The following is a 14874-nucleotide window of genomic DNA, read 5'->3' as shown; positions in this document are numbered from 1 at the left end:
GGGGAGGAGAAGAAGAGGAAGCTGGAGGAGGAGCAGAGGAAGCAGGAAGCAGAACGCCTTCAAGGCCTAGAATCAGCGCACACGGACTTGGCACTAAAATTCCAGCGGCAGGAGCAGCAGATCGACTCACTTAGCCAGGAAAGGATGTCTCAACAGCGGCAGCAACTAGTGGATGATCCAGCATTGGATAGCACCGTCCCATCCATGCCGAGAAGCAGCGTGGGTTCTGCCCCGGGCGACGCACTGCTAGATAGATACCCTGTGGATGACATCATGGAGAACACTAACTGTCAGCTACACTTCAAAATGAAGAACGTATCCATGAAGGTGGCGGACGCCGTTGCTTATACAAATCCCCCCGAAGCAACCTTTCATTGCAACCCGATTTCGTCCGGCTATGCTCGTGTCGTGGTTGACGAGGTGGTGGACCAATATTCAGGGCTAGAGCTTGACATTCCTGGAGGTGACAAGGAGCACGCACTGGGAGAGGCCATACATCGTATCATCCTATGGAGAAAGGGTTGCATCATCTTTCGAAGGCCACCGACACCGCGTCAGCCGACTCCTCGAAGTCCGCCACCACGTCAGCACACCCGCTCCTCCAAGTCCAGCATAGCGTCAGGCCACTCCTCCTGCTTCAACTCAGCCAACGCGTCAGGCCGCTCCTCCTCCTCCAAGTACACCAACGCGTCAGCCACTCCTCCTCCTCCAAGTCCGACACAGCGTCAGGCCACTCCTCCTGCTTCAAGTCCGCCAACGCGTCAGGCCACTCCTCCTGCTTCAAGTCCGCCAACGCGTCAGGCCACTCCTCCTCCAAGTCTGACACTGCGTCAGACCACTCCTCCTGCTCCAACTCAGCCACGTCAGCCATCTCCGATGCCTCAGTGAAAGTGCAACTATCCCTGGGTGGTTTTGGTAATTCCTAACAACATATATCTCATTGAGCTAATGCTACTTCAAGATAAATATTTCAGGAAAGCTCAATGATTGGCATGGCATGGATGAGAAAAGTGGATCCCTCAAAATGCTAAGGACAAAAGGATTGGCTCAAGCTCAAAGCACAAGACTCTACATTTTCTATTTTAGTGATCCAAGATCACATTGAGTCTATAGGAAAAGCCAATACTATCAAGGAGGGATGAGGTGTTGCTAAATGGCTTTCTTGCTCTAAGTGCTTAGTGATATGCTCCAAAGCCCTCAACTACTTTCTCATATCCACATATGACCCAAACCAAAAGTCTAACTCGGCCCTACTGATTCTTTCTATCCGGCGCCACCGAGTTCAGATGTCATAGCCACTGCCACAAACCCTGGTCAAATCGGTCTCACCGATAGGGATCTCGGTCTCACCGAGATGGGGTTGTAATCTCTCTGTTTCCATTCGTAACGTTTCGGTCAAACCGAGATGAGCGGTCGGTCCCACCGAGATTACAATGCAAACCCTCTGTTTCCTTTTCGTAACATTTCAGTCTTACCGAGATGAGCGAATTGGTCCCACCGAGTTTGCCTGACCAACTCTCTGGTTAGCTTATTACCAAAATCGGTCCCACCAAGTTTGTGTAATCGGTCTCACCGAGATTACGTTATGCCCTAACCCTAACCGTATCGGTCCTACCGAGTTGACATGTCGGTCCCACCGAAAATCCTAACGGTCACATGATTTGCTGAATCGGTCCGACCGAGTTTCTCAATTCGGTCACACCGAGATTGGTAAGTTGTGTGTAACGGTTAGATTTTGTGTGGAGGCTATATATACCCCTCCACCCACTCTTCATTCGTGGAGAGAGCCATCAGAACATGCCTACACTTCCAACATACATTTTCTGAGAGAGAACCACCTACAGTTGTGTTGAGACCAAGATATTCCATTCCTACCACATGAACCTTGATCTCTAGCCTTCCGAAGTTGCTTTCCACTCAAATCTTCTTTCCACCAAATCCATATCCTATGAGAGAGAGTTGAGTGTTGGGGAGACTATCATTTGAAGCACAAGAGCAAGGAGGTCATCATCAACACATCATTTGTTACTTCTTGGAGAGTGGTGTCTCCTAGAATGGCTAGGTGTCACTTGGGAGCCTCCGACAAGATTGTGGAGTTGAACCAAGGAGTTTTTAAGGGCAAGGAGATCGCCTACTTCGTGAAGATCTACCCTAGTGAGGCAAGTCCTTCGTGGGCGACGACCATGGGGGGATAGACAAGGTGGCTTCTTCATGGACCCTTCCTGGGTGGAGCCCTCCGTGGACTCGCGCAGTCGTTACCCTTCGTGGGTTGAAGTCTCCATCAACGTGTATGTACGATAGCACCACCTATCGGAACCACGACAAAAACATCCGTGTCTCCTATTGCGTTTGCACTCTCCGAACCCTTCCCTTTACATTCTTGCAAGTTGCATGCTTTACTTTCCGCTGCTCATATACTCTTTGCATGCTTGCTTGAATTGTGTTAAGATTGCTTGAACCGTGCTAAGTTGCTAAAATCTGCCAAGAACTAAAATTGGGAAAAGGATATATTTTTATTTGGTCAAGTAGTCTAATCACCCCCCTCTAGACATACTTTCGATCCTACACTCAGCAATCGCGGAAGAGAGCCGACGCAGCTATGGTGCGTAGCGGTACAAGTCGAGGTAGTGCAGGAGTTATAGGCGGAGGCAAGCGATTTCAATATGTCCAAGCCCCACGCCTCTTCCGCAGAGGCCTTACGACCTGACCGAGGAGAAAAACAAAGCCATAGTGAAGGCCCAAGTGGACGCCCATTTTGGACCGAAACCGCCACCACCGCACGGGGGAAAGTGCCTGAGGACAAGATTGACCACTTTATTCGTATGGCTAAAGCACCAGCTCTCAAGCCCGTTGACTCAGACTATGAGCGCCAAATCAGAAAGGCACATCGAGCACAACAAAAGGAGTCGAGCTCGAGCTCGAGCCAAGCAGCTGGCAAAAAATGCGGGAAAACCGTTCCCCAGCTGGGAGAACAGGCGATGCAATTGATCCCCCCGCTTATTGTACCAACACATGAGAGTACCAACCGATCATATATATACATGTGTATGTGTGAATAATGGTGGTTGTGAGACATTCAATGATATATATATATATATATATATATATATATATATATATATATATATATATATATATGATCGGTTCTACAAGAAATTCTATATATATATATGCATAACGTGTACAATATGTAGTATCGTAAAATAATAGCAAACGAAAAAGAATTAAATGGAAAACAAAAAATTAAAGGAAAAAGAAATCATGAACCCAAAACCCCCAAAACCTTTTAGTACCGGTTGGTGTTCCAACCGGTACTAAAGGGCTCCCCGCCCCCGGTGCTGGCACATGCCACATGGTGGCCCTTTAGCGGCGGTTCGTGCAGAACCAGTACTAAAGGGGGGGGGGCCTTTAGTCCCCACCCTTTAGTGCCAGTTTACGAACCGGTGCTATAGCTCGGTTCTGCACTAGTGATATGGTTCAAAGCAATATTCTAGTTTTGACATGAAGACTTTAATACTCAAGCATATCAACAAGCAACCATGTCTTTCTCAATATCAACACTAAAGCAAGTTATCCCAAGCCCATTATGCTCAATCATTGATCCATTCATGAAACACACTCGCATATTAGCTACACCCAACTCTCAAGTACGATCAGAGTGCCCCTTAGTTGGTGCTTTATAAGAGAAGATGGAGACTCAAGTAAAATAAAAAAATTGCATAAAGTAAATAAAAGGCCCTTCGCGGAGGGAAGTAGGGATTTGTAGAGGTGCCAGAGCTCAAAGCAAAAAGATAGAGATAAAAACATTTTGGGTGGCATGCTTTTCCTGTCAATGAAAATGATCGAGTAGTTCCCAATACTTTCCATGCTTGATATATCTTAGGCGGTTCCGAAACAGAAAATAAAGTTTATTCCTTTTTCCACCATACTTTCACTTTCAATGGCTAACCGTATCCACGCGTGCCTTCCATACAAACACTATCTGAGGAATTTATTATTTGACAACACTGGGCATCCCTAATACCTTTGTCGTACTCTCGTGCAATGATAAGTGAATAAACACTCATCTTGAGAATAACACATCTAGGATGGAAATATATCAGCCACCCCCTACCGTTTCATGAGCGGTACGAGCACACAAAAGAGAAATTTATTTTGAAAATTAGAGATGGCACATACAAATTTGCTTAGAACAGCAAAAGAATACTTAGTGCAAATGAAGGCTAGCAAAAGATTGGGAAGCATCCAACCAAGAAATGAAAAATCTCATAAGCGAGCATTAAGCATAACTAACACTGAATAATGCACCACAAGTAGGATTTAATTTCATTGCATAACTATTGACATTCGTGCTTGCATAGGGATCACAAACCTCAACACCAATATTCTTACTAAAGCATAATTACTCATCAACATGACTCACATATCACTATCATCATATCTCAAAACTATTACAAAGAATCAAGTTTATTTTGTCCAATGATCTTCATGAAAGTTTTTATTATATCCTCTTAAATATCTATCACTTTGGGACTAATTTCATATGTTGCTTTTGTTAGCTCAAACAAATTTAAGTGAAGAACATGAGTATAAAATTTTTCTTCTCTCAAAATAATTTAAGTGAAGCAAGAGAGAATTTCTTAATATTTTTACTAACTATCAAATAAATCCGAGTGAAGGATGAAAGCATTTCTTCAAAAATAGTAAAGCACACCGTGCTCAAGAAGATATAAGTGAAGCACTAGAGCAATTCCATAGCTCATAAAGATTTAAGTGAAGCATAGAGAGCAATTCTAACAAGTCATAGCATAATTTTGCCTCCCTCAACTAGGTGTGTCCAACAAGGATAGATGACTTAAAACACAAAGCAAAACAAGCAAAGACTCATATTATACAAGACGCTCCAAGCAAAACTCATAATATGTGACAAAGAAAAATATAGCTCCAAGTAAAATACTGGTGGTTGTAAGAAGAAAGAGGGGATGCCACTCGGGGGCATCCCTGAGCTTAGTTGCTTGGTACTTCTTGAATATTATCTTGAGGTGCCCCAGGCATCCTCAAGGTTAGCCTTTTGCTAATCCTTATTCCTTCATCTATCGCGGTCTCACCCAAAACTTGAAACAATCACACAAAACTCAACAAAACCTTCGTGAGATCCGTTAGTATAAGAAAGCAAATCACTACTTCAAGTACTGTTGCAAACCCATTCATATTTTGTTATTGTATTATATCTACTATATTTTAACTTTTCCATAGCAAATACTCTTGAAAGGAAACCATAGAATCATCAAAACAAGCACATAACACTACGAAAACAGAATCTGTCAAAAACAGAACAGTATGTAGTAATCAGGGAACTTCGTATACTTCTGTAACTCCAAAAATTCTGAACAATTTGAACAACGTGGGAAATTGGTATATAAATCTTGTGTAAAAAATTCAAAGAAAAATCACGTTTCTGTGATTTATGAAAATTATTTTTCTGAGCATAAAAGTTTCTGTTTTTCAACAAGATCAAATCAACTATCACCCAACATGAACCCAAAGGCTTTGCTTGGCACAAACACTAATTAAAACACAAAAAACACAACCATAACAGTAGCATAATTGTGCAAACACTCAATAACAGAAAGAAAAAGACAAAAATAAATTTTATTCATTGGGTTGCCTCCCAACAAGCTCTTTCTTTTATAGCCTTTAAGATTGGCTTTGAGATTTCAATGATGCTCACATGAAAGAAAATAATTGAAATACAAAGAGAGCATCATAAAACATGTGAGAAACACATTTAAGTCTAACATACTTCCTATGCACAGGAATTTTATAAACAAACAAATTATCAAGAAAAGAAATATTTAGCATATGCAAGGAAGAAGAAAGAAACAATAGCAATCTCAACATAATGAGAGGTAATTTAGTAACATGAGAATTTCTACAACCATATTTTCCTCTCTCATAATAATTACATGTATGATCATAATCAAATTCAACAATATATCTATCATAGAATTTTTTTTTCTTCATGATCCACATGCATGCAAAGTTGACACTCTTCCAATATAGTGGGATTATCATCAAATAAAGTCATGACCTTTCCGAACCCATTTTTATCAAAAATTTCATAAGATTGAACACTCTCCAAATAATTAGGATTATTTTTTTCCTAGAGTTGCACTCTTCCGAACCCACTTTCAATATTATTGCAAACATATTCATCATGAGGCTTAAATAAACTATCAAGATCATAAGAATCATCATCAACCCCATCATGATCATTGCAATAAGTAGCGGACATAACAAAGCAAGCATCCCCAAGATTGGGGTTTTGCATATTATTAGTACAATTGACATCGACAGAGTTTATGTCAAAATCATTGCAATCATGCTTTTCATTCAAGGAGCTATCATGAATCACTTCATAAATTTCTTTGTTTAACACTTCGTCACAATTTTCAGATTCACAAATCTCAAGCAAAACTTCATAAAGATAATCTAGTGGACTCGATTCACTAGCAATTGGTTCATCATAATTGGATCTTTGAAAAGATTAGCAAGTGGATGATGATCCATATCAATAGATTTCTAGCAAGCAAAGATGCAAGCGAATAGAAGACACATGGCAACACAAGTAAACATGAGATCTGACGAGAAAAAAGGCAAACGAAAAAGAGGGCAAACAAAACGGCAAATTTTTGTGAAGTGGGGGAGAGGAAAATGAGAGGCAAATGGCAAATAATGTAAATTTCAAGGAGATAATATTTGTGATTGGGAACCTGGTAGATGTTGATGATGTCTCCCCGGCAACGGCGCCAGAAATTGGCACGTGGCCGGGAGACTATCTTGACTTGATCCTCCCTGGCAACGGCGCCAGAAATTCCTTTTGATGTTGGCTTGCGTCGGTATTTCCCAAAGAGGAAGGGATGATGCAACACAACAACGGTAGGTATTTCCCTCAGTGATGAGACCAAGGTTATTGAACCAGTAGGAGAACCACGCAACACCACGTAAATAGATCCTGCACACAAAGAACAAACACTTGCAACCCGACGTAATAGAGGGGTTGTCAATCCCTCACGGGTAAAAAGATGGGTAAAATTGTAGTAGATTGGATAAATAGATATCGCGGGAACGCGAGATAAAATAAATATAAAAAATTGCAGCAAGGTATTTTTGTATTTTTGGATTAATAGATCTGAAAATAAAAGCTAATAAAAATAGACCTCGAAGGAAAATATGATTAAGAAGAGACCCGGGGCCCGTAGATTTCACTAGTGGCTTCTCTAAAGAAAAATTGCATACGGTGGGTAAACAAATTACTGTTGGGCAATTGATAGAACTTCAAATAATCATGACGATATCCAGGCAATGATCATTATATAGGCATCACATCCAAGCTTAGTAGACCGACTCCTGCCTGCATCTACTACTATTACTCCACACATCGACCGCTATCCAGCAAGCATCTAGTGTATTAAGTTCATGGAGAAACGGAGTAATGCAATAAGAACAATGACATGATGTAGACAAGATCTATTTATGTAGAAATAGACCTCATCTTGTTATTCTTAATAGCAACGATACATACGTGTCGGTTCCCCTTCTGTCACTGGGATCAAGCAACGTAAGATCAAACTCATCACAAAGCACCTCTTCCCATGGCAAGAAAAATCGATCTAGTTGGCCTAACTAAACCAAAGATTCGAAGAAGAAATACGAGGCTATAAGTAATCATGCATATAAGAGATCAAAAGACTCAAATAACTTTCATGGATAAAAACATAAATCTGATCATAAACTCAAAGTTCATCGGATCCCAACAAACACACCGCAAAAAGAGTTACATCAAATAGATCTCCAAGAGACCATTGTATTGAGAATCAAGAGAGAGAGAGGAAGCCATCTACAATAAACTACTCACGCATCATCGGAGAGGCACCAATGAGGATGATGAACCCCTTCGTGATGGTGTCTAGATTGGATCTGGTGGTTCTGGAACTTGCGGCGGCTGGAATTGATTTTCTTCGACTCCCCTAGGGTTTCTGGAATATTGGGGTATTTATAGAGCAAAGAGGTGGTGTGGGAGGCCAACGAGGTGGGCACAACCCATCAGGGCATGCCTGGGCCTCCAGGCGCGCCCTGGTGTCTTGTGCTCACCTCGGGCCCCCTCTTCGGTACTTCTTTGGCCCACTGGATGTCTTCTGGTCCAAAAAAAATTCACAAAAAGTTTCGCTGCGTTTGGACTCCGTTTGATATTGATTTCCTGCGATGTAAAAACAAGAAGAAAATAGCAACTGGCACTTGGCACTATGTCAATAGGTTAGTCCCAAAAAAGATATAATGTTGCTATAAAATGATTGTAAAATATCCAAGAATGATAATAAAACAGCATGGAACAATAAAAAAATTATAGATACGTTGGAGACGTTTCATAAACTTTAACACAAGTATTTCTACCAATCCACAATTACTCACTAGCATGACCGTAATATCACCATCTTTATATCTCAAAATAATATGCAAGGAATCAAACTTCTCATAGTATTCAATGCTCTTTATATGAAAGTTTTTATTATATCCCTCTTGGATTCCCATCATATTAGGACTAAATTCATGACCTAAGAAAATTACCATGCTGTTTAAGGCTCTCAAAATAATATAAGTGAAGCATGATAGTTCAACAATTTCTATAAAATAAAGCCATCGCCATGCTCTAAAAGGACATAAGTGAAGCACTAGAGCAAACTGCCTAGATCAAAAGATATAAGTGAAGCACGTAGAATATTCTAATAAATTCACGATTAATGCGCGTCCCTCTCAAAAGGTGTCTACAGCAAGGATGATTGTGGCAAACTAAAAATCAAAGACTCATATCATACAAGACGCTCCAAGCAAAACACATATCATGTGGTGAATAAAAATATAGCCTCAAGTATATTTACCGATGGAATGAAGACGAAAGAGGGGATGCCATCCGGGGCAACCCCAAGATTAGATGCTTGGTCATCCTTGAATATTACCTTGGGGTTCCTTGGGCATTCCCAAGCTTAGGCTCTTGCCACTCCTTATTCCATAGTCCATCAAATCTTTACCCAAAACTTGAAAACTTCACAACACAAAAGTCATAGAAAACTCATAAGCTCCGTTAGTATAATAAAATGAATCACCACTTTGGGTACTTTTGTGAACTCATTCTAAATTTATATTGGTGTATTCCAACTTCTCCATGGTTCACACCCCCCGATACCCCCCATAGATTCATCAAAATAAGCAAACAACACATAGAAAACAGAATCTGTCAAAAACAGAACATTCTATAATAATCTAGAAACTTTGTATACTTCTGTAATTTCGAATTTTTTTACAAGTTAGGACAACCTAGGAAATTTGTATGTCAATATTGTGTAAAAAATTCAGAATTTTATCACGCTTCTGTGAATTTAAACAATTCTTCCACTGGACGCAAAAGTTTCTGTTTTCAGCAAGATCAAATCAACTATCACCATAGACCATCCCAAAGGTCTTATTTGGATCAAACACTAACTAAAACACCAAAACACAATTACTACAGAGGTAATAATGTGTAATCTCATAAAAACAAGAAATAAAAATATTGGGTTGTTTCCCAACAAGCGCATTTTTTAAAGCCTTCTAGCTAGGCGTTGATAATTTTAATGATGCTCACATGAAAGATATCAATTGACCCACCTAGAGGGCTTCATGTAACATGTGAAAAACAAGTTTAAGTCTAACATACTTCCTATGCATAGGCATTTTATTAGCAAACAAATTATCAAGACAAGTAAAAACTAGCATATGCAAGGAAGAAGAAAGAAACTATAGCAATCTCAACATAACGAGAGGTAATTTAGTAACATGAAAATTTCTACAACCATATTTTCCTCTCGCATAATAATTACATGTAGGATCATAGTCAAATTCAACAATATAGCTGTCACATAACATATTCTCTACATGATACACATGCATGCAAAGTTGACACTCTTCCAAAATAGTGGGATTATCGTAAAATAAAGTCATGACCTCTCCAAGCCCACTTTTATCAAAAATTTCATAAGTTGGATCATTATTACCTAGAGTTGACACTCTTCCAAACCCACTTTCAATATTATCGCAAACATATTCATCATGAGGCTTAAATAAATTTTCAAGATCATAAGAAGCATTATCACCCCAATCATGATCATTGCAATAAGTAGCGGACTAGCAAAACTAGCATCACCAAACTTGAGGCTTTGCATATTATTAACACAATTGACATTAATAGAATTTATAATAACATCATTGCAATCATGATTTTTATTCAAGGAGCTATCTAGTATGGGTGCAATAGCAATAATTTCATGTTGAACATAAGGAACTATAGCAAATTCATCTCCATAAGCATTATTAATATTGGCATCATGGCCATAAGAATAGCAAGCATCACATTCATCAAGGGGCTATTTGAATCAAATCAATGGAGTCATAATTATCTATAGATTCAAGCCTATCATTATTTTCTTCCAAAGCAACGGTCATTCTCTCAATAAATTCTTTAACATAAGCATTATGCGCATAGTTTTCATAGCAATATTTAAGTATGTCAAAATTTTCCAATTTGTAGAGAGTATCATACTTTTCAATCAAAGAAGCAACTTCATCAGCACCCTTAAAAGCAACAAATTCTTCAAGTTTTTCGATATCATAGTAACTATTGTTAGAGTAGTCATTATGGTATACGACTTCTAGTCCAAGTCAGTTTTGTACCCCTACCCCAAGTCGGTTTGTACCCTCTTATATACTCTTGTATGCCGCACCAAATCATCAATAAGCAACAGTTTAATTCAGCTTTCATGGTATCAGATACCGGTCCCAGGGTTTAGGGTATGGCTCCGCCAACGCCACCGCCAACGCCGCCGCCCGGCTACTTCGAGCGCCGGGCCGCACTCATCGCCAAGGCTGCCAACGCCGTGGCCGCTTCTCTCCCGGCCCTCACCATAGCTCCACAAAACTACCCTGCACCCATCCTCGCCGCACCAATATCTCTTGCTGACACAATCTCCGACGTCAGCCCCTACATCCCCATAGTTCTTGATCTCGCCGCCCACAACTACTACCATTGGAGACATCTCTTCGATCTCCACCTCGGCCGCTGCAACCTGCGCTCGCATGTCGCCGCCAACTGTCTTCCCCGCCCCGACGATCCGCAATGGTTGAAAGACGATCTCGCGATCGTCCAGTGGTTCTATACCCGCATCACCACCGAGATCTTCAATATGCTCGATCACGACGGCGCCACCGCTGCCAACATCTGGCACTCCCTCCGTCAGCTCTTCCAAAGCAACACCGACGCTCGGAAAAACGCTCTCCACACCGAGCTTCGCAATATGGTGCAAGGAGACGCCCCCGGTGAACCTGTTCTGCCAGCGCGTTAAGACCATTGGTGATGAGCTCCGCGAACTCGGCGATACAGTTAGCGACTCACAGCTAATCAATATCGTCGTCGTCGGCCTCAGCGAAGACTTTGACAAGCAAGCCTCGTTCATACCGATGATACGGCCCCCTCCTACCTTCGCTGAAGTTCGTTCCTTGCTACAACTCGCGGCGGAAACACAAGCTCGCAAGGACTCTCGCCCCAAGGTCTTTCATGTTGCGGCTCGTCCTCCTTTGTCGTCTACACCAGCTCCGCCTTCCAGGCCGGCTCCTGCCGCCGGGCCGTCCGCATCGTCATCTGTTGAACCGCCCCCAGGCTGGCGTCCTAGTCCGAACTACCGCGGCAAAAACCCTATCTACAGGCCGCCGTCGACTCGTTCGGTTCTGCCTACGACATCACCAGCACCGAGTCCTGCACCACCCACCAGTGCTCCATCTGCGGTTGCATGGCGGCCTCCTCATGATCCTTGGACGGGGCTTGTTCAAGCATGGCCCATGCCCTGGTCCGCTCCGTCCACCATCGGTGCTCCGCCGGCATACTCAGGTGCCTGGCAACCCGGCCTTCGGCCGCCTACTGGTGCTCCCGGGGTTCTCAACCCCCGACAGCCGGCCAATGCCTATCACGCCGCCCCGACGTATGCTCCTTATGGTCATTACAGCACCGACGGCGGCGCCTACTACACACCTCAGCTGGCCCTGCTCTCGACGCCACCCCCACCACAGCCGGCCAATGCCTAGTACACTCCCCAGCCGACCCTACTGCCTTCACCATCGTATCCGCCGGCACTGCTTCCGACGCCACCCTCACCTGCGACGCCGAGCTGGGATCAAGCTGCCTTTCTCCAGGCCATGAATAACTTTGCTGCACAAGGAAACTCAGGTACGGATTGGATCTTTGATTCAGGGGCCTCCAGTCATATGTCTGCATCTAGTAATTGGTTATATTCTTGCACTAAATCTCCTTTCCCTTCCATTATCCTTGGAGATGGATCATCTATTCCTTGATATTGTGTTGGTCAGGCTCAACTTCCCTCTTCCACCAAACCTCTTTTACTTCGCGATGTTCTAGTTGCACCCGCCCTCATTAAAAATCTTATCTCTATTCGCCAATTTACTTGCGACAATCTAGTTTCGGCTGAATTTGACCCTTTTGGTTTATCTGTGAAGGATTACCTGACCAAGGCCGAGATCGCTCGCTTCAATAGCTCTGGTGATCTTTATTCTCTTAATGGAGTTTGTGCCGCCACCCCTCCAACATCCATGCTGGCCTCCGTCGATCTCTGGCATCGTCGCTTGGGCCATCCCAACCCCGCCGTCTTAGCTTCTATGCTTAGTGAATTTACCATACCATGTAATAGGGACTCTCATAAATTCTGTGTTTTGCGAGTCTTGTCAATTAGGCAAACATGTGCGTCTTCCCTTTAGTTCCTCTAGTTCTTGTAGCACTTATCCCTTTGAATTAATACATTGTGATTTATGGACCTCTCCCGTTGCAAGTGTTTCGGGTTTTAAATACTACCTTGTTATCCTAGATGATTTCACCCACTTTGTCTGGACTTTTCCTCTACACAACAAATCCGAGGTCCATTCTCTTTTCCTTAATTTTCAATGCTATGTGTCTGTTCACTTCTTCCTCCCAATTCGCTTTATCCAGTGTGACAATGGTCGCGAGTTTGATAACATTAAAAATCGTACTTTCTTCTTACAACATGGCATCCTGCTTAGGTTCTCATGTCCCTACACCTCCCCTCAAAATGGTAAAGCAGAACGCTCTCTTCGCACCCTCAATGATATAGTTCGCACTCTCCTCATTCAATCATCTATGCCTCCCAAGTTTTGGGCTGAAGCCCTACACATGGCCACCTTCCTTCTAAATATTCGACCTTCTAAAACTAAACCCAACACTACTCCCTATTATTCCCTCTTTCTTTCCCACCCCGACTACTCCGCAGTTCGTGTTTTCGGCTGTCTCTGTTTTCCCAATGCCTACGCCACTTCTGCAAATAAATTGTCACCACGCTCTATCCCATGTGCTTTTCTTGGCTTCTCTGACGAGCACAAAGGCTATCGCTGTCTCGACCTTCACACCGGACACGTTCATGTCTCTCGTCATGTCACGTTTGCTGAGCACATTTTTCCTTTCTCACAACGCACTACTACACCATCCAACACCCCTAGCTCCGCAAACACCCCCTCTCCCCGTCCTTTCCAACTATATACTCCCCTATCTGTCGAACACAACTTATCACCACCACCATTAACACCCACCATAGCCAATCCCAACCATACACTCAGCCCACCCGAGCCGTCTCCAACACCCCCGACCCCTGCTTCCTCCCCAACACCCCCGGCCCCTACTCCCACTCCACCACCCAGCCCTGCTCCCACTCCACCACCCAGCCCTACTCCTTCGTCTGACTCTTCCGCTGCACCGGACTCACCAGTACCCACCTTACCCCCTCGTGCTATTCCTACAGCAGCCCCGATTAATGATCATCGCATGCGTACTAGGGCCAAATCAGGATTTCATCAACCCCAAGACCGCCTAAACCTTCATACCTCCGTATCTCTCACTTCTCTTCCAAAGAATTACAAAACTGCTCTTCTTGATCCCAATTGGGCCGCTGCCATACAAGAAGAATATAATGCTTTACTTCCAAACAACACCTGGCAACTTGTTCCTCGTCCTCCCAATACAAATATTGTTTCCGGCAAATGGATTTTTCGCCAAAAGTTCCACTCCGATGGGAGCCTCTCATGATATAAAGCCAGATGGGTTTGTCGTGGCTTTTCTCAGCAACAAGGAATTGATTACGAAGAAACCTTATCTCCTGTTGTTAAACCTAGCACCATTCGCACCGTTCTTAGTGTTGCTGTCTCCTCTTCATGGCCCATTCACCAACTTGATGTTAAAAATGCTTTCCTCCATGGTTCCCTTCAAGAAACTGTCTACTGCCAGCAACCTCTGGGTTTTGAAAATCCATCCTTTCCAACTCATGTATGTCTTCTTCAGAAATCTCTCTACGGTCTTAAACAGGCCCCACGAGCTTGGTTTCAACGCTTCTCCTCCTTCATTCAAACAATAGGCTTCACTCCATCTCTCTCCGACACCTCTCTTTTTGTGTATCATCAAACTTCTGACACTGCCTATTTACTTCTCTATGTAGATGATATCATTCTTACCGCCTCCTCTCAAAAGTTCTTAGATCATATTGTCTCTCTTCTTAGATCTGAATTTTCTATGACTGACCTAGGACTCCTTCATCATTTCTTAGGCATTGCTGTTGTTCGAGATTCCTCCAGCCTTTTTCTTTCCCAACGCCAGTATATTCTTGATCTTCTTAATCGTGATGGTATGCTTGACTGTCAATCATCTCGCACTCCTGTCGATACTAGTTTTAAACTTTCGGCTACCGGTGAACCCTTTTCCGATCCTACTCT

Source organism: Triticum aestivum, chromosome 2D, assembly GCF_018294505.1.
Source record: "Triticum aestivum cultivar Chinese Spring chromosome 2D, IWGSC CS RefSeq v2.1, whole genome shotgun sequence".
NCBI classification, from domain to species: domain Eukaryota; kingdom Viridiplantae; phylum Streptophyta; class Magnoliopsida; order Poales; family Poaceae; genus Triticum; species Triticum aestivum.
This window is presented reverse-complemented; position numbering follows the sequence as displayed.